This window comes from Lynx canadensis, chromosome C2, assembly GCF_007474595.2.
Source record: "Lynx canadensis isolate LIC74 chromosome C2, mLynCan4.pri.v2, whole genome shotgun sequence".
Taxonomy (NCBI): Eukaryota; Metazoa; Chordata; class Mammalia; order Carnivora; family Felidae; genus Lynx; species Lynx canadensis.
In genome coordinates this window covers 56,724,362-56,743,825 of record NC_044311.2, presented here as the reverse complement: position 1 = coordinate 56,743,825, position 19,464 = coordinate 56,724,362, and the positions used below count along the sequence as shown (strand labels likewise).

The window sequence follows — 19,464 nt, the reverse complement described above, 5'->3', positions numbered from 1 at the left end:
GTTTAAATATGGCCCAAAGACCTGAACAGATACCTCATCAAAAAAGATATACAGATAGCAAGAGAGCATATGAAAAGATGCTCCAAATTTTTTGCTATTGGGAAGTGCAAATTAAAACAATAGTGAGAAATCTCTACATATCTATTAGAATGGCAAAATCCAGAACACTGACAACAATAAACACTGAGAATATGGAACATTAGGAATTTTCATTCACTTTTGGTGAGAATGCATAATGGTACAGCCACTTTGGAAAGACAGTTTGGTGGTTTCTTACAAAACTAAACATACTCTTACTATTGATCCAGCAATCATGCTCTTTGGAATTCACTCAATAGAGAAGATTTATGGTCTACATTAAAATGCCCACAGATATTTATAGTAGTTTTATTCATGATTGCTAATACTTGAAAACAACTAAGATGCCCTTCAGTAGATAAATGAATAAACAGTGGTGCATACAGACAATGGGATATTTTTAGCACTAAAAAGACGCTAAAGAAACTTACTTGCATATTATTAACTGAAAGAAGACACTCTGAAAAGGGTACATGCTATATGATTCCAATTATGACATTCTGAAAAAGACAAAGTTATGCAGACAATGAAAAGTTCAAGGATTACTAGGAGTTAGGAAAGGGGAAAGAAGAACCAACAGGCAGAGAACAACGATTTTATGGCAGTGAAGCTATTCTGTATAGTAGTACAATGGTGGATATATATCGTTATACTTTTGTCAAAATCTATACAATGTACCATACCAGAGTGAATTCCGATGTAAACTATAGGCTTTGAGTGATGATGAGTTAATTGAATGTAATAACTATACCATTGTGGTGCTCAATGTCAATAGTAGAGGAAGTCGTTGGCAAAGTGGGGGAAGGGAGGGATACAGGAGTATATGCGAACTCTCTGTAATTTCTGCTCAATTTTGTTGTGAACCTAAACTACTCTATGAAAATAAGTTTACTAATTTAAACTCATACCATACACACATACAACTTCATGTGATATTGGTTAGTTTTATGCTCCGTGTGTATTTGTTTATGATAAGATTGCTTTACAAAGAAAGTTCAATAACTTGTAAGGATTCATGAATCTATATCTATACTTACATCTCATAAGATAGGAAAAAAGCAGAAAGAAAAGGTAGGGTAAGGACAGAGATTAGCCAATAATTAATTGAAGATATCCATGACATTTACCTTCATGCTTCAATGGACCATGAATTTGGCTTGAAGCTTGTTAGAAATGCCCATAAAAGAGGGTATTGTGATCATTTACACATTTTACAGTGATCATAAGATTAAATATGTTCTTGGAGGAAGAACAGTTGTTCTTTAAATTCTGTGCTAACATTGCTTTGGCATAGCTGCATTGGGGCTTTGCTTCCTGGGCAAATCTTACAGCATTTTCTTCCATTTGGACTGATAAGGAATTCTTCAGGAGTGGCGGGGTGGAGCAAGAAAATGCAACCTAGTTACTCTTTGTTGATTTTATGTAACATAGCAGCAGAACACAAGGAAATGTATCCTATTTGAAGGACTCAGTATACAGATCTGACAATGAAACAAATATGTGCTCAACCAAAGTTTCCAGTGTAATTCTCTGTTGAACACAAAATGTGTCTGCATATAGTCATCCAGGCATTCAGAGATGATGAATGACTTTAGCTTGTCTTAAGCTTCTACACCCTAGGTTGCATATGCATGCTGTCCATCAGAGAGGAATTCATGCAGTGAGACATGGAAAGAGAAGAGTAGACTAGGGCAAAGGAGATCAGTGTGCTTCAAGCTGAAATGTTTTAATGTTTTTACAATTCCTTTATTTTTTTGTGTGACCTAGTTTACCTATATGGCTTTTTGGAAAAGTGCTCTTTGTTTATATCAAATTGTAAAAGTATTGTAAGTTATAAAACACTCAAACAATTTTACATGTAAAAATATATGTCAGGTATAGATTTGAGTCCATAAGCCAATTCACTTACTTTGAATAGGAGTATAATAAACTGTGGCAAGTAAATAAGATAGAGAAAGCAAAATATGCTGTGATGCACATGTAAGTGTTCTGTGAAGAAATATTTCAGTGTTTAATTGTAACCTCAAATTTCATTTCATATAAGAAAACAGAATTTCTCGCTAACATACACTTTCAATTCATTTTCTTATTTTACTATCTTTCTGAGCAGCTTGACCACAAATAGAAATAAATAAATAACTTCTGCCTTAAGAAACACACACAGATAGTTACAGTATTTTAAGAATTAGAAATCTTAGAACATCATAAACTTGATAATGTAAAGATCAGTCTTGTTAACAACATGTCACTACTGCATGACATTATTTTGGCCAGTACAGATTTTAAGTTCAAATGCCAATATGGTCCAAGCAGATATCCCAACTGGTAAATTTGGACAGCTGAGATCTGTGGTGACAAATAAAGCAATGCCATCAGTCATTGGTGTCCTGAAATAAACATGAACCTGAGTTATGCACATCTCCTGAATTCTGGAGAAGTACAAAGCAAACTGATTCCATTCATGTTCTGGATACACACACACACACACACACATATACACACATACATACACATATACATATATATATATACATACACATATACATACATACGTATATATACATACACAGGATATTTTATACATTTGAAAAATAAACTATTTTTTTCCTTCCCACCAACAGTGAACAAGGGGTTCTTTTTCTCCGAATCTTTGACAGATGAATGGATAAAGATGAATGGATCAAGATCTGGAATATTATTCAATTATAAAAAGGATGAAATCTTGTCATTTGCAACAACATGGGTGGATCTAGAAAGTATCATGCTAACTGAAATAAGTCAGTCAGAAAAAGATGCCACATGATTTCACTAATATGTGGAATTTAAAAAATAAAACAACTGAATAAAGGGAAAAAAAGCCAAACCAAAAAACAGACGCTTACCTATAGAGAATAAACATATAGTACCGGAGGGGAGGTGGGTGGGGGGATGGGTGAAATAGGTGAAGGGAATTAAGAGTATAGTTATCTTGAGCACTGAGTAATGTATGGAATTGTTGAATCACTATATTGTACACCTGAAACTAATCTAAAATTTTATATTAATTACAGTGGAATTAAACTTTTTAAAAAGGTAAATTATTTTTATTAATAAGAAAAATTTTAATATTGGCATAATTATATGTTGAATAAATTGCTATTTAAAATATAGAAAAATGATATTGTCAATAAATAACTAAAATAGTTTTTCTTTCACTTTTAAGAATATTCACATTTTTAAATTTTATATAATATTATTTCATTGTTGAAAATACTGACAAATACATATGTAAATTAAAAACATGCAGATCCACCAAAAAGAAAACCAGTATTAGAATTTTGGTGAATTCCCTTCCTGATATTTTATTCGAGTTCCATGTAACTAACAGAAGAATTAGGATAACATATCATTTGTAGGTCTATGGTCTGCCTTGTGACTATTATAATGTAACAATTTTTATACCATTAAAGTCTTTAAATATTTACTTTTAAATGGCTATGTGATATGCATCATATAATTGCACCATAGCTAATCAAGCAAAACTCCTAGTGTTAGGTATGTGTAATGCTCCTAACTTTTTCACTATTATGAAAAATTCTATCTATATTAAAAAAACACAAATATATAGGGACGCCCAGGTGGCTGAGTCAGTTAAGCATCTGACTTCAGCTCAGGTCATGATTCACAATTTGTGAGTTCGAGCCCCACGTTGGGCTCTGTCTGTGCTGATAGCTCAGAGCCTGGCGCCTGCTTTATATTCTGCGTCTCTCTCTCTCTCTCTCAAAAAAAAAAAAAAAAAAAAAAACCCAAAACCCAAAATTCTTCTTATTGCCAGAAGACTTACTACCATTATGTAAAAATTTCTATCTCTGCACAAACCTATCAACTATTAATAGAAGACAAAATTTTGTCAATTTGATTGATAAAAATAACGTGAAATCTCTATTCTTGATTGTTTCCTAGTAGGTATACGCATATTTTGCTGTTTGCTGACAATTTTTATTCTCCTACCAATATATTTTTTTAGATTTATTCAACTTTTTAATGGGAAGAAAATGACTGGTTATAAAAATTCAAGGACTCATGTATTAAGGATAATAATCCTTCTCTAGCATAACTGCTGCAATTATTTTCCTATATCTTCATTCTTTAATATTGTTTATTAAAGGAATATATAAGAGATTGTAAATGTCCAATATTTATAAATCTATGTAATTTTGCAACATTTAGTAATATTGAAAAAAGGAAAAAGCTAAGATATTTATTTGTATATGCCTTAGATATATAATCATCTTTCTATGGATTTACTCTCACTTTTTAATAAATTCTATTTCTTGTGTCAAATTAAGAATGGGAAGTCATTAAATTCTTCTGTCTAGACAGAGTAGATAACAGGATTGGCTTAATAGCAAACTAAGTAAAGTTAGGCAAATTAACATTTTTCAGATTTGACTATAGAACTGAGGAAAAACTGCCAAATGTAATTATGAAGATTTCTTTAAGTAATCCTTTTCTCACTTCTCTCAATATGATTGAATGTGTGCTGTTGTATTCTGTAAATTCTTTGTAACAAAAATATATCTTCATTCTAGCCCCAATATATACTCCTGCTGTATACTTCAATATTAAATTGGATCATAATAAAAATAGCTCCATCAATATTTAGAAAGAAGAATTTTAAGTGATCTTTAGTCCAAGTAGGAGAGTAGAAAATGACCTTAGCCATCAAAAATCATCTTTAACTGATCCCAGTTAACTGGTCCCAGAGGAATGAGCATGCACTTGTGTTTGTAGAAGAATCCAATTATGTTGCAGACATGCATTTTTTTGATTGTGGATTTGCAGTTGGGAACTTTGGAAGTTGGAAGATTAATTGATACAATGTCATGTTAGCTATAACCACAGTATAAACCAGAGTTTTAAATGGGTGCCTCCTGTGTATTTTATCCAAATATGTGCATCGAGATCATCCAAAATACAAGAACGCATCACTGAAATGGGTTTTCTTGAATAATATGTGAGATATTTCCATGGTATCCAATTTAAAAATAAATCACTTTATACATCTTAACCTTTGTCTGCTGAGGACTGCATTTTTGACACTGAGCAAGAGACCTGGATAAATAAGCAATTAAGGTGGTGTATAAGCAACACAAGAATGTGGGATTCCTGGGAAGAGAAAGGCTAGGTGATGAGTTATTACTATTCTATTTCCGTTCATATAATAAAAGTGTATTGTTGTTTAAATAACTAATCCAAATTGTTTTTCTATCAATCTGAAGAATAATGTATGCTTAGTCTCATTTTGAGATCTAGAACACTTTATAAATGTTAGTACTTCATTTAACTTTGAATAATATTACCTTTAATTTAAACAGTAGGTCTTATTTAAAACACATAATATTCATTAAGAAAAGAATTATAAATTTTGAACCAAACTGAGAAGCTTCCTGACCTTTTTATGTTTTATATATCTAACCATGGAATATCAGTGGATAAATTATCATTACAGGAAGCAAGAATGGATCACTGACAAATCATCTCCATGAAAAAAGTTACGAGTGATTAATTATTAATGATTAAAACCAATATAATCATGAAATATATCACAATGGATGATTTAATTTAACACTGAGTGATAGAAAGATGATGAAATAGAGTCAGGTAAATTAGAATCAAGTAGATATAAATTAGGATCTAAGAAATAAAGGTCAAAGATAGTAGAAAAAATTGCCAACTTTATTTACATGAAACATTCCTGGGACTATCTCATTCAAGCTAGCTGAAGGAAGAAATAAACCTATAGAAGCAGAATTGATCCTAACTGGCAGGAGTTAAAAGTAGAGAAATGTTTCTTAGGGAAGAATGAGAGCAATAGATGGCACCTGACACATATTAGGAGTTTAATAAATGGTAAATAAAATTTAAGACTGAAAATAGGTGGAGAAATGAGGATCAAACGTCATCTGCTTCTGATAGGTGTTTATTGAATGTCAAATTTAAAATAGCTACTCAAAAAATAAGATATTTTAATCAATTAATCGACACCTAGTTTGATATTTATATCTTGCTAAGTACAAATTAAGCACCTGTACATACTCCTGAAGGTTAATACATTCATATGAATGCAGTTACAATTTTAGTATTTATGAAATTCTAAGTTAATTAAATGGTACAAAGAGTAATTCACTGCATATATTTAAATGGGTCTTTCTATGTATTGCTATGACTCTTTCATTTACCCATTATTTTTTATTTATTTAAATTTTTAATGTTTATTTTTGAGACAGAGACAGAGCATGAGCAGGGGAGGGGCAGAGAGAGAGGGAGACACAGAATCTGAAGTAGGCTCTGGGCTCTGAGCCATCAGCACGGAGCCTGAACATGGGGCACAAACCCACCAACCGTGAGATCATGACCTGAGCCGAAATTGGACACTTAACTGACTGAGCCACCCAAGCGCCCCTTACCCGTAATTTTTAAGAAAACCATTTCCTCTGGGTACATTTGCACAAAAAATATATAATATAATCACACTCACTGGAAAAATCATAAAATTGAAATTAGAATTTGCTTGATATTCAGTGTAAAAAAATTGGACTGGAAAAATCTTCATTTAAATATTGAGAAAGTTAAAATTTGAAATACAATATTGTACTTCAGTTAAAACATCCATACTAAAGGGTAATGAGTCTGAATGTGCATAAATTTATAATTTTATTTATCAGTTACTCTTAAACAGACAATTACCAATATTTTAGGAGTACCAGATGTCATTTAACTTTGGCATGAGTAAGTTTTATGTAAAAATATTAAAGCCACGAGGTGGCAGAGAAGCAAAAATAAATGACCTGAATAAATTTTAAATTATATATGAGTAAATTATGGAAATAGCCCACATGTCCATTGACTGATTTTATATATATATATATATATATATACACACACACACATATACATATATATGTACACACATATATATACATATATATATTAGTCAATTGTATTACTCATTTGTAATATTACTCAATTGTAAATTGAATATCACTCATTTGTAAAATAGAAGGAAATCTTGCCATTTGCAATGACATGGATGGAACTAGAGAATATTTTGCTAAGTGACATAATTCAGTCAGAGAAAGACAAACACCATGTGATTTCACTCATATGTGGAAAATAAGAAACAAAGCAAATGAGGAAAGGGACAAAACAAAAAGAGAGTGAGACACACACACACACACACACACAGAGGCAAACCAAGAAACAGACTCTTAATGAGACAGAACAAACTAATGGTTAGTTACCAGCAGGGAGGTGGTTGGATGGGATGGGTGAAATAGGTGATGGAAAGATTAAGGAGTGTACTTGTGATGAGCACTGGGTGTTGCATGGACATGTTGAATTACTATATTGTAAACCTGAAATTAATATTATGCTGTAAGTTAACTAACTAGAATTTAAATAATGTTTTAAAAAGAAACAAATAAGGAGATGAACATTTATTGAGTGCCTAGTATATTCCAGAAAATGTGCTGTGTGTTTTCACACTATTTAATTTTCCAAAATATCCTGGTATTTTTATCCTCGCTTGTTCAGTAAATGAATACCTTTTGATGAGTTAAAGGAATGAATTGTGATTCTCTCTTTTACAGTGAAGAAACTGAAATTCAGGATGATTAACATATTTTCTAAGAGTATGCAGCTAGGAAGTGACAAAAGTGTTTAATCTTAGTTACACAACTTATATTTTTACCATCACCTCATCCTATATTTTAGTATGATAGAAGTCAAATTATTCCTGAATTGAAAGAAATCTTTCCTAACTTTCAGAGGCTATATATTATTAATTACATCCATCAAATAAATTTACACTGCCCAGAGTCAGTTCATTCACCCTGGGGATTCTGAGATATCACTATTTAGACAAAAATTTCTACTGCAGCTCCATCAAGGTTTTGTCTGTTTCAGGACAGATAAAGAAATCATTCACAAACAGCAACATTTTAATTACAATAGACCTAAATCTAAGTGAATCTGAAGATTAGGTCAGGGATATCCCATAAACTCAAAAGCTATCACTATATAAAACAAATTTCCAGAGAAAGTTCACAGTTCTCATATTATGAGTATTTCTTTATCCCATGACTTTTTACTCTTAGTGGTTTAGTGGAAGTTAAAATAACTAGATATAAAGTAATCAGAGAAAAGTTTCTTTGTAAATCATCTGTTCACAAACTGGCAATATTTAATAATTCTATATATACATTTATCCTTTAACCAATTAATCCTCTTCTATAAATGTATTGTTTACAATACAGTACTATTTAACCTTGTATGTAAAATTCCAGCTATTGCAATAAGACAAGGAAAAGAAATGCATGTATATGTATGTATACATATGTTTGTGTGTGTGACTAGAAAAGAAGAAATAAAACTTCCTTAAAAAATATCCATTGGATATTCTTTTTAAAAATTTTTTAATGTTTTATTATTTATTTTTGAGAGAGAAAGAGCATGAGTGGAGGAGGACAGAGAGAGAGGGAGACACAGAATCTGAAGCAGGCTCTAGGGTCTGATCTGTCAGCACAGAGCCCAACGTGGGGCTCAAACCCACAAGCCGTGAGACCATGACCTGAGCCAAACTCAGACACTTAACCGACTGAACCACCCAGGTGCCTCCCATTGGATATTCTGAAACAATCACTCTTCTTCCCAAAAGTCAGAAGAATATTCCTGGAACTAATAAGCAGGTATAGCAGGGTTTTAAGATACAAAGTTAATATACAAATTATTTTCCTATATACCATCAATGAATTATTGTAATTGAAAATTAAAGGAAAATACCATTTATTGTGGCCTCAAAAAGTAAGCACAAATCTAACCAAATACATAGAGAATCTATATATGAAAAACTACACGGTGCTTATGAAATAAACCAAAGAAGTTTGAAGTAAATGGAGAGACATTCTATGTTTATGAATTGGAAGACTCAATAATTTTTAAGATGTGAATTTCTTCCCATATTAATCAGTACATTCAAGGAATTTTCCATAAAAATTTCAACAAGGTATTTTGCAGATATCAACAAATTGATTCTAAGATTTATATGGAGAGGCAAAGACGTAGAATAGACAAAATAATGGTGAAGAAGAACAAAGTTGAAGACTTACACTACCTGATTTCAAGACATAACATATGACTACAGTAATCAAGACTGTGGTATTTATTGATGAAGAAATAAACACATAGATCAATTCAACAGAATAGAAAACATAGAAACATATTCTCACAAATACAATAAACTAGTATTTGAAAAAAGAGAAAAGGCACATCAGTGGGGAAATTATATTTTTTTCAACAAATAGTCCTAGGAAAATTGGACATGCATATGAAAATAAATGAAACTGTATACAGAACTTACAACCTTCACACACACATAAAAATAAAAAATAGACCTAAATATAAAATGCAAAACTATAAATCTTCTATAATAAAAGAGGGGAAAATTTATGAGACCTTGGGTTTGGTCATGAGTTACTATATGTAAGAACAAAAGCATGATACATAAAAATAATTGAAGTTATTAATTTAATAAATATAAAATAAAAGAGCCTTATCTGCAAAAGACACTGGAAATAGGATGAAAATGTAGGCCACAGACTGGGACAAAATATTTGTAAAGCACATATCTGATAAAGGACTTGGTTCCAAACTATATAAAAAATTTTTTTAACTGAACAGTAAGAAAACAGATAACCTAATTAAAAATGGGCAAAAAACCAGACAGTCCACCACATAGAATATACAGATAGAAAATTGCATGTGAGAAGATAAATTTAAATATAAATGAGACACCACCAACACTCGTAAGTATGTCTAAAATCCAAATGTAACATACTAATATGAGATGTTAATAAGAAGCAAAACTTGGGTGTGTGGTATATAGGAACTCTCTATACTATCTTTGCAATCTTTTCATAAATCTAGATCTACTGCTGTAAAATAAAACATTTATTTAAAAAATAGAAAAAAAGGTAAATATTCATGCTTGAGAGATTAGCCAAATAAAGTAGGGTACCTCAACACAATAGAGTACTATACAATTATAAAATAGAATACAGAAGATATCTTTAAATTAATATCGAGTTATTTTTAAGATATATTAGTAGATGGTGTAAAGATAGAAACTTGCCAGTAGAAAGTATTCTAGAATATTGTTCTTTCAAAAATATTTTAGCACTAATAATTTTTTGGGGAAATAGCAATTCCAAAATGACTAACATATCCAAAAAGAAAATTGAAGGTACAGTGCAGATCAAAAGACTATGGAGGTGCAAATGGAAGGTTTGTTTATATTCTTATATTTGCTTTAAAAAAAATTTTAACTGTTTATATATTTATTTTAGGAGAGAGAGAGCACAAACAGTGGGGAGGGGTAGAAAGAGAAAGGGAGAGTGAATTCCAAGCAAGCTGTGTGCTGTCATCTCAGAGCCTGATGTGGGGCTCAATCTCAGGCCTGTGAGATCATGACCTGAGCCGAAATCGGGAGTCAGATGCTTAACCAACTGAGACACCAAGGTGCCCCAGAATGTTTATTTTTAAAGACAATCCCTTAAACATTCCCATTCTTCAAATTATTCACTGTTGGTTATACATTTGCATATCTCAATTGCATAAGATTTGTGGAAAACAAATGTGATATAATAGAAAACATTAAGAAAATAGTAGGCATCAGCATATTCACATGGATTTATTTATGTAGAAACCAATGTTTTATGATCATAGGCTGTACGATTTTTCTTTATTCTTTCCCTCACCATTTCTCACCAGATATGCTTGAAGTACTCGTTGAGTGGCAGACTGTTCTAAAGAGAAGGCTTGCAAAACATAAGAGACTCTTAAAAACTGAGAACAAACTGAGGGTTGATGGGGGGTGGGAGGGGGGAGGGTGGGTGATGGGTATTGAGGAGGGCACCTTTTGGGATGAGCGCTGGGTGTTGTATGGAAACCAATTTGACAATAAATTTCATATATTGAAAAAAAAAAAGAGAGAGAAGGCTTGCAACATTGATAACACCTTTGAGACTTGTATTCTAAAAGTATTTATATCCTAAAGTGGGATGAAGCTTGAAAGAGACAATACACAAAGAGAAAAATCCAAGGCTGTGAGAAGTGCTAAGAAGAAAATAAAATACTAAGGGAAACCATCACATGATCAGAGAAACCCTCTCTGAGGAGTTTATATGTCACCTAAAATGGGAATGACAGAAAGGAGTCTATTCTACAAAAATTGGAGGCATGATATTTCTAGATAGAAGAAATAGCATTGAGATCAGGGCAGGAATCAGCTTGGTCAGTTTACACAAGAGAAAGTATGTGAGGGTGGCTGTAGTACGGTAAGTGTAGGGGAGATGGACACAAACCACTGTCTGTAAAGGAAGTCAGGAGATGGAATACAGCTTGATTATGACTGCACAATGGTCTTGTATGGTTTGAGATTTTTGTTTTCTATAGCAAAATAAATGATAAGCTTCTTGTGGCTATATATCAATTATTCTCAACTGTAGAGGTTGAAAGTTTGTACCTATTGAGACAATCAATTTTGGTGTGGGGTGATAGGTGGGGGATTTCCCTGCACCAAGAACATAAAAAACATTTTGCTGTGATGTGTGGTCATAAAAGGTATTTTTATTACCTACACTGCTTTGGTTGGCTTTTAGTCATAGTGCATAATATGTTGTGAAATGCCACAGTATTCATGCGTGGTATGCAATTCAATTTTAAGGCTTATGAAAAAGGCACATGGATTTAAAAAAGGTGAGACACCACATCATAGTCTACTATAGACCATAGAAAAAGCACTGCTCTTTATAAAAGATGTCTAAATTTGTTTGCTGTTAGTGATATTAGCATCGTAAACCGATGTCTCATGGGCAACAGTAGTGAGATATATATAGACAGAGATAATGGGAGAGAAAGATCTCTTGATGCGATTGGGGGAAATCTATGTTAGACATTATAACAGAGATCTCTGGATCCATTTGGAGAAATCTGAAAACATTTATTCTACTTTAAAGATTTAGCTGCTGGTGCTTAGGAGGCAGGATTTGAAAAACACCAAAAGGACAAATTGATCAATCTGTTAACTGAATAGTAAGCAACTCCTTATTTTCAATCTTATTTACACTAAAACAAAACAGCACTAAATTAAACTAAATATATTTAAATATTTTAATAGTCAATAAGATTTCCAAACTGTTTTTGACTTTCCTTAACTGTATGGAATAACTGCCATTACAACAATTCATTTGAAGTTATACGAACTAAGGCAACAAGAAAACTCGCTCCCGAGCTATGTGCAAGTGTCACAGAATGCTCCATCTACTGCAAATATTCTTTCAGTAAAGATGTGGTCTCTGTTTTGCCTCAAAACCTAAACACAGAGTTTTTATTTTTTAAAATTGAGCTATGATAGAAAGACCACATCAAAATATCGAATGTGGCTCTGACACAAGGATATGTGACTTTGCACAGCTCTTAATGGTTCAATGAAAGTGTTGAATTTCTGTGAATCCATGTGCAACATTAGGTTAAAATTAGCTACCTCATCAGATTGCTGTGAGAAGCATATAAGAAAAACACAGTTGTCCACAAGCTAACTCTCCTTGTATTCCTTCTTTGGTCTGTAGTAGGGAGACATGCACCCGTTCTGTAGTACGGCTGTCCCTACATTTGCAGGGCCATAGCCAATGTGGTCTGATTGGTCCTATTAACCCGAGGGGATGTAGACATTTCCAGAAAGGCGCTGCAAAGCAGCAGGCTGCTGAAGGCCCAGGGCCTGAATCGGGGCTCACTTGCCCAGGTCTAAGGAGGTTCTATATCCAGTGCTGGGGAGAACTTTGACCCTGCCCCTACTCCTTATTCCCCATCATGGCCAAAGGATGTGAAATGATTTATTCAATGATAAGTTTGATGAGAACAATTAGGCCTGTGTTCTGTCCCAGGATCTAACAAGAAGACCTTTAGAAGAGGTCTCATAGGTGCCAGATGTGCTTCATTTGACCTCAAGATAAATTTTAATTCAAGAAAAGAAAACTGTACTTATTGAACATAAAGCCATCTTTTGTAATCTAGTTTCACTTTGATGTGTCACTCTTGTATACACGTGTGTCCATTTTTCAATTGACTTTGAATTTAAAGAGTACGTATTGTTAGTGTGTGCAGAAGCCCTAATACTTACAAATAGGACCTGCAAACTGTAACATGGCACTCAAATACAATTTATGACTACAATCATGTATTCATATATAATACCATTGTTTGTAAGGTACAAGCGTACAACTGTATATATATGGATTAGACAAGCTACATAAATGTCTGGGTCAGGCTAAGTATAAAAGCATAGACAGTGTGGTGCCAAGAAAAGATTGGTGAGTGCATGACCTGTGCAGAACATTCACATTCAGTAATTTGAAATTCTGCAGCTAAAGACAATAGTTGGAAAATTGGTTTAGCCTAGGGCTGCTGGTGTTAGAATGCATTTTCTTTGAGGTGAGAGATTGATTGTTGTTATTCCTTTTAATACCCCCACTACCCGTCACTGGACCTGGTATTCTCTAAGTACCCCATGAATAATTCTTCATTTATTGAATGAATGGGTGAACAGCACAATTCTCTCAAATCTATTATTTATTGTCTTTAGCTCAAATTGCCCCTGTCAAATGTCCATCTGCATTTAACATTAATAAGGCTCATTTCTGTGTGCCAGGTTGCTAATTGAAAGTAATTTAGACACTTATATATGCACATACACACATGTATGCACATACACACACTCAAATTATTTAACACAAAATCAAGAAATGTGAAGATCTGGTATGGTTGGGTATCTCACGTGTATAAGGTGTTGAAATATTTTTTTTTTCTTAAATAAATTTAGTTTTAGATTATAGGTAAATTGAAATCAATAACTTTTCTAAAAATGCATGTTACAAATACATGGGAATATATTATTGAATGAAGAAGACTCTGAATGTCTATTATTTAAATGTTTTCAATATTGAAATACACAAACCCCCATCATGGTAGGTCGAATGCTTTCTTCATCAGTTTCTGTCAATACTTTCTAATAGCTCTATCATTTCCAAGAATATTTGATTTTATGTTGGCAGATCTGAACTATAGGGACAGTTCATCATTTTCAACTTTATAATGGTTGCTTGCCATAAGTGATAATACTCCCTACCATAAAGTGCTCAGAATCTATTGATTTCTCAGTTCTTTATCTACACACATGCATACTACCTAAAATCCAGATGCAAACAGAAATATGTCACACTTTTATAGATAGCATAAAAACATGTGATAAAAACTATAAAAATTATTGATATGTAAGTGAGCCAAAGGAAACATTTTGGATTTAGTTTGAAATATAGCTAAATCTGAGTTATTATAAACACAGTAGAAATAATCTCCCTTGGACTGGTTTCGAAAACATATTGAAGGTTGAGGATTTCAAATTACCAAACAAAGTTTTCATTCTCTGATTCACATTTCATGGACCAGGCTTCCATATGTTCTAATATTGCTAGGAAAATAAGCTATCATATTTTAGTGCTCAGGAATTTTTTATTCTATCAGACTATGTGTTCACAAAAATTAATAAAATGTACCACCAAAATTATGTTTCCCCTTTTCTGCCCCCAAATATACATGTGTGCAAACACTACCACCCACACATGCTGAAGCATGTATTTTTAGTTTAAGGGCGTTCCTTCTTATTTCATTATGAATTTGAAGCAATTAAATGGGAACTTCCATCATCTCTCAATGCCATATCTCCCTGCCATTCATTGTCAGAACTGCATATTCTTTCTTTCTGACTATTACCAAGGATGAATTCTACATGATCCTATATCATTGCAATTTCTCTATGGCACTAAATCTACCCTGCCTCACTTACCTAAGAATATTGCCTCTGGCAATTTTTCCTCCTTCTCTCTGCTACAACAAAATTTACATTTTACTGGATCAATGATTTCTTCCATTAAAAAAAAAAAAAAGAAAAAAACACCTTTCTTTTGATCACCCATATCTTAAAATTTTTTTTTTAGTTTTTTAATTTTTTTGTTTTAGAGAAAGAGAGAGAGGAGAGTGGGGGGAGAGGGGCTGAGGGAGGGGAAAAAAAAAAGAGAGAATCTTAAGCAGGCTCCACACTCAGCGTTGAGCCCGACACAGGGCTCAATTCCACAACCTTAGTTAGGATCACGACCTGAGCCAAAATCATGATTTGGATGCTCAGTTAACTGAACCACCATGTTCCCCATTGATCACACATATCTTTATAAGCTACCATTTGATTTTGCTCCTCAAAAGAGTTGTGCACATATGCTATCTTCAATTCCTTTTTGTCCATACTGTCTTTAATCCATTCTCCAGCTTTCACTCCTGGTACTCCAACCAGTTGCTTTTATTACAAAAATCAATGTTCCTCACATTGTTGAATCCAATGATCAGTTTTTGGACCTTATTTTCTTTGAGCTACCAGCAACATTTGGTGCAGTTGTTCATTCCCTCTTCCTTAACGTCTTTCTTCACTTGTTTTCCAGGATAACACACTTATTTTGTTTTCTACCTATATTATTTATCACTCTTTCCAGCACCCTTTTACTAAGTATATATCCATTACAATCACCTTGGTCGCAGCCATGATCGTCTCTTTCCTAAACTAGTACAATGAATCCCTAGTTGCAATGTCTGTTTCTATCTTTGCTTCTCCCTACCCCCCATTCTTTAGTCAACACAACTGTCAGAATGATCCTTTAAAAATCTTAATCCAATCATATGCCTATTCTAATCAAAATCCTGCAATGTCACCCATACATTTAAGAGTAAACGGTTAAGTCCATAAATAGCCTACAAGGCCCTACATGACCCAACCTCCATCATTTTGCAGAGTTTATTTCCAGTATTCTTCCCCAAATCACTTTGCTGCACTGAATGTCTTGCTGTTCCTTGAACACATAAGTCTCCCCTGCTGTAGGGTCTTGTGGTGCTGTAAGTGCCACAAAATCTTGTCATTTTTATGGCTAAATCTATCATCTTTAACATTTGCTCAAACAGTGCTTTAAAAAAAATCCAACGATTATCTCAACCCCGGAATACCCAGTTTCCCTTACCATTAGCTGTATTTTTCCCCCATAAAAATCACCTTGTGGCATACTACATATGCTGTTGGTTCTCTATTGCCCCTTATTGAACTATTAAACTATAAGTCTACAAATTCAGGGCTTTTTATTTTATTAGTTCACTGAGAAATCTCACATGTTTGAAACACAGTGGTTTCTCCAACAATACTTAGTGAATAAATTAACAAAAGTTCCCATAGCATGACTTCATTTATGTCATATTCTTATGAATCTAATTCCACCAAGTAGCACTTCTGGAATTACTGTGTGTGTGTGTGTGTGTGTGTGTGTATTTTATTTATTTTTTTTTCAACGTTTTTTTTTTATTTATTTTTGGGACAGAGAGAGACAGAGCATGAACAGGGGAGGGGCAGAGAGAGAGGGAGACACGGAATCGGAAACAGGCTCCAGGCTCTGAGCCATCAGCCCAGAGCCCGACGCGGGGCTCGAACCCACGGACCGCGAGATCGTGACCTGGCTGAAGTCGGACGCTTTAACCGACTGCGCCACCCAGGCGCCCCTAAAATTTTTTTTTCAACTTTTTTTTATTTATTTTTGGGACAGAGAGAGACAGAGCAGTGTGTGTGTATTTTATAATCTGCCTTATGCCAATTGTTTGCGTGTTGTAACAGTGATGTTTTTCCTATATTGTGTGAAGCTATGCTCACTAGGAAACTCCAGAGCCGACTGTTTTTTACCAGCTAGCTGCATTATATACTAAATGACACCTTCTGTGATGTATTTATGCTTCATTTTTAAGGCTACCTATATAATTTCTCATGGAATTTTGGCCACGACATTTATGTGCTTTGACTCATGCCTTATTGAATTGCATTGAAAATGGCTCTTCTATATCTGTGCTCATCCTGTATCCTAATTTTCTACAAATTTTTCGTGTTTTTCTATGGTCCTACACATAGTGGTCAAGTGTAAACTCTAGAATTAGATCACTAACTTACATACCAGCTCTCCTTTACTAACTGTATGTCCTTGGACAAGCTACTCAGTATCTTTATGCCTCAGATTCAATATCCAGAAATTAAAGATAATAACTGTATGTATCACAGGATTTTGTGAGGATTCAATAAATTAGTATGTCTAAAAAACTTAAGAGGAGTGCCTAGGTGGCTCAGTCAGTTAGGCGTCCGACTTTGGCTCAGGTCAAGAACTCATGGTTCACAAATCTGAGCTCCATGCCAGCTCTGTGCTGACAGTGCTGAGCCCGGAGCTTGCTTCCGATTCTGTGTCTCCCTCTCTCTCTTCACCTCTCATTCTCTCTCTCTATCTCAAAAACAAATAAGCATACAAAAAAAGACACACTTTAAAACACTTAGAAGTGTCTGGCATACAGTAAGTGCTAATTTACTGTGTCACATTTCTGCTGGAGTGTCTAATTCTTGCTTCTTTTTAAGTTTTTCTCATTAAATTTCATCCCCCACACCCAACCCCCCCCCCCCCCCCACCCCCGACCTGAGAGCACTAGCTCAAAGCAAACCTATAACAAGTAAATCTTCGGACTTATAATGGTAGAATTTACTTTCTGTTTGATAATTTAAAGAAATGTGACTTACACTTTTGTTATGCTATTGGTCTCTCTCTCTCTCTCTCTCTCTATCTCTCTCTCAAACCTATGCACGCTGTATTTACCAAGGGTGGTTTTCTTTCATGTCTATATATTTTTCATCAGAATAATAATTTGTTCAGATACTGTAGTTACAGACAGAGAATTTTAAAGCTGGCTGTTCAGTGGAGCCTTCTTTGGTGTTTCAAAACAGACACAAATCTCTCAGTGCTGAGAGATGTAGGCACCTTAACACCCGCTGTGGAGAATCACCAAGCTTCCTAGGTAGTTGTGACTGAAGGCATAATTGTTGAATTATATCACACCTAATATCATCAGGTTACATCCATTAGGTATAAAGCCACACTGCTATAATTGTTTGGGGGTTTCTGCAGTCCTTTCTTATGCATCAGATGATTGTCCTATGAACAGGTTTTTCCAATGGTATCATTCCTCAGAAAATTGACAATTTCCTCATTAATCCCACAGCTATGTTCTCCATAAGTAACCAAAATATCTGTGAAACTTTCAGAAATTAGAGCTAGTATTTGAAGCTGTATTTTACTAAATTTTATGGATATCATAAAGGACATCTTTGCAATTCTAAGCAACGCTATGCTGGAGCCAGCTCACATGCTTCCAAATCTCTTATCTGTAAAGCCTAAATATATTCCTCTGAAGAAAACCTCTTCTCCACTTTACTGAATGTGTTCTTTCTCTGTCACAGTTCTTGACTGCAAACAGACACTGGTTCAAACAGATTTAAGTGCAAAAGCAGTTTATATACTCACAGTGATGCAGGAAAAACTGGAGAACCAGGCTTGGAAAACAGAGGGAAACAAAAGAGGCCTTAAAATCACAGCTGAAGTAAAAATTAAGCTTCAAAACCATTGGGTGAGCACATCACTTCCACTGCTACTGAGCACCTGTGTCGGGATCCACCGTAGGCAGAACCAGCATTGGACAATGGAAACTGCAGCTTCTACTACAACTGCTAGTTCTACAAATGAGACGTCGCTTCTGCTGCTGACTCAGAGTTGATTCACCATCCTCCATGTTGCTTTTTATTAAAGTATTTCAATTCAAAGCCTGGAAATCTGGGTGTGACTTGCTAAGCAAGAGAGGCCTAAAAAATAAGTATCTGGTCTTTATTGCTTCCATAGTTGAAGGCAAACTCTTTTGAGCACTACATTTTGTGAAGTGGTTAACTTCCTAAACATATGAAGGAGTTCAGAATTGGTTACCAAAAATAACCAAGTTTGGTTCCATTTCTGCTATTTTTCCAATAAAATTAATACTTTAAAATTAAATTAAGAGATCTATGCATCCTCATGTTCACTTCAGCATCATTCACGATAGCCAGGATGAGGAAACAACTTAGGTGACTGTTGATGAATAAATGGTTAAAGAAAATGTGGCATGTATGTACAGTGGAATACTATTGAGGTGTAAAAACGAGGGAACATCATGACAACTTGGATGAACTTTGAGGACATTATGCTAAGTGAAATAAGAGAAAAAAAGACTGCATGATCTCACTTACGTATGAAATCTAAAGAAGTTAATCTCATAGAAACAGAGTAGATTAATGGTTTGCCAAGGTCTGTGAAAGAAATGGGGAGATGTTGGTTAAAAGGTACAAACTTCCAGATTAACACG

General features: G+C 34.0%; 1 pseudogene; it reads right to left on the bottom strand.

The window, feature by feature from the left end:
• LOC115522840 overlaps nucleotides 1–18,861 on the bottom strand; it is a 32,367-nt pseudogene extending 13,506 nt beyond the window's left edge.
• Between the last annotated feature and the right edge of the window lie 603 nt (nucleotides 18,862–19,464).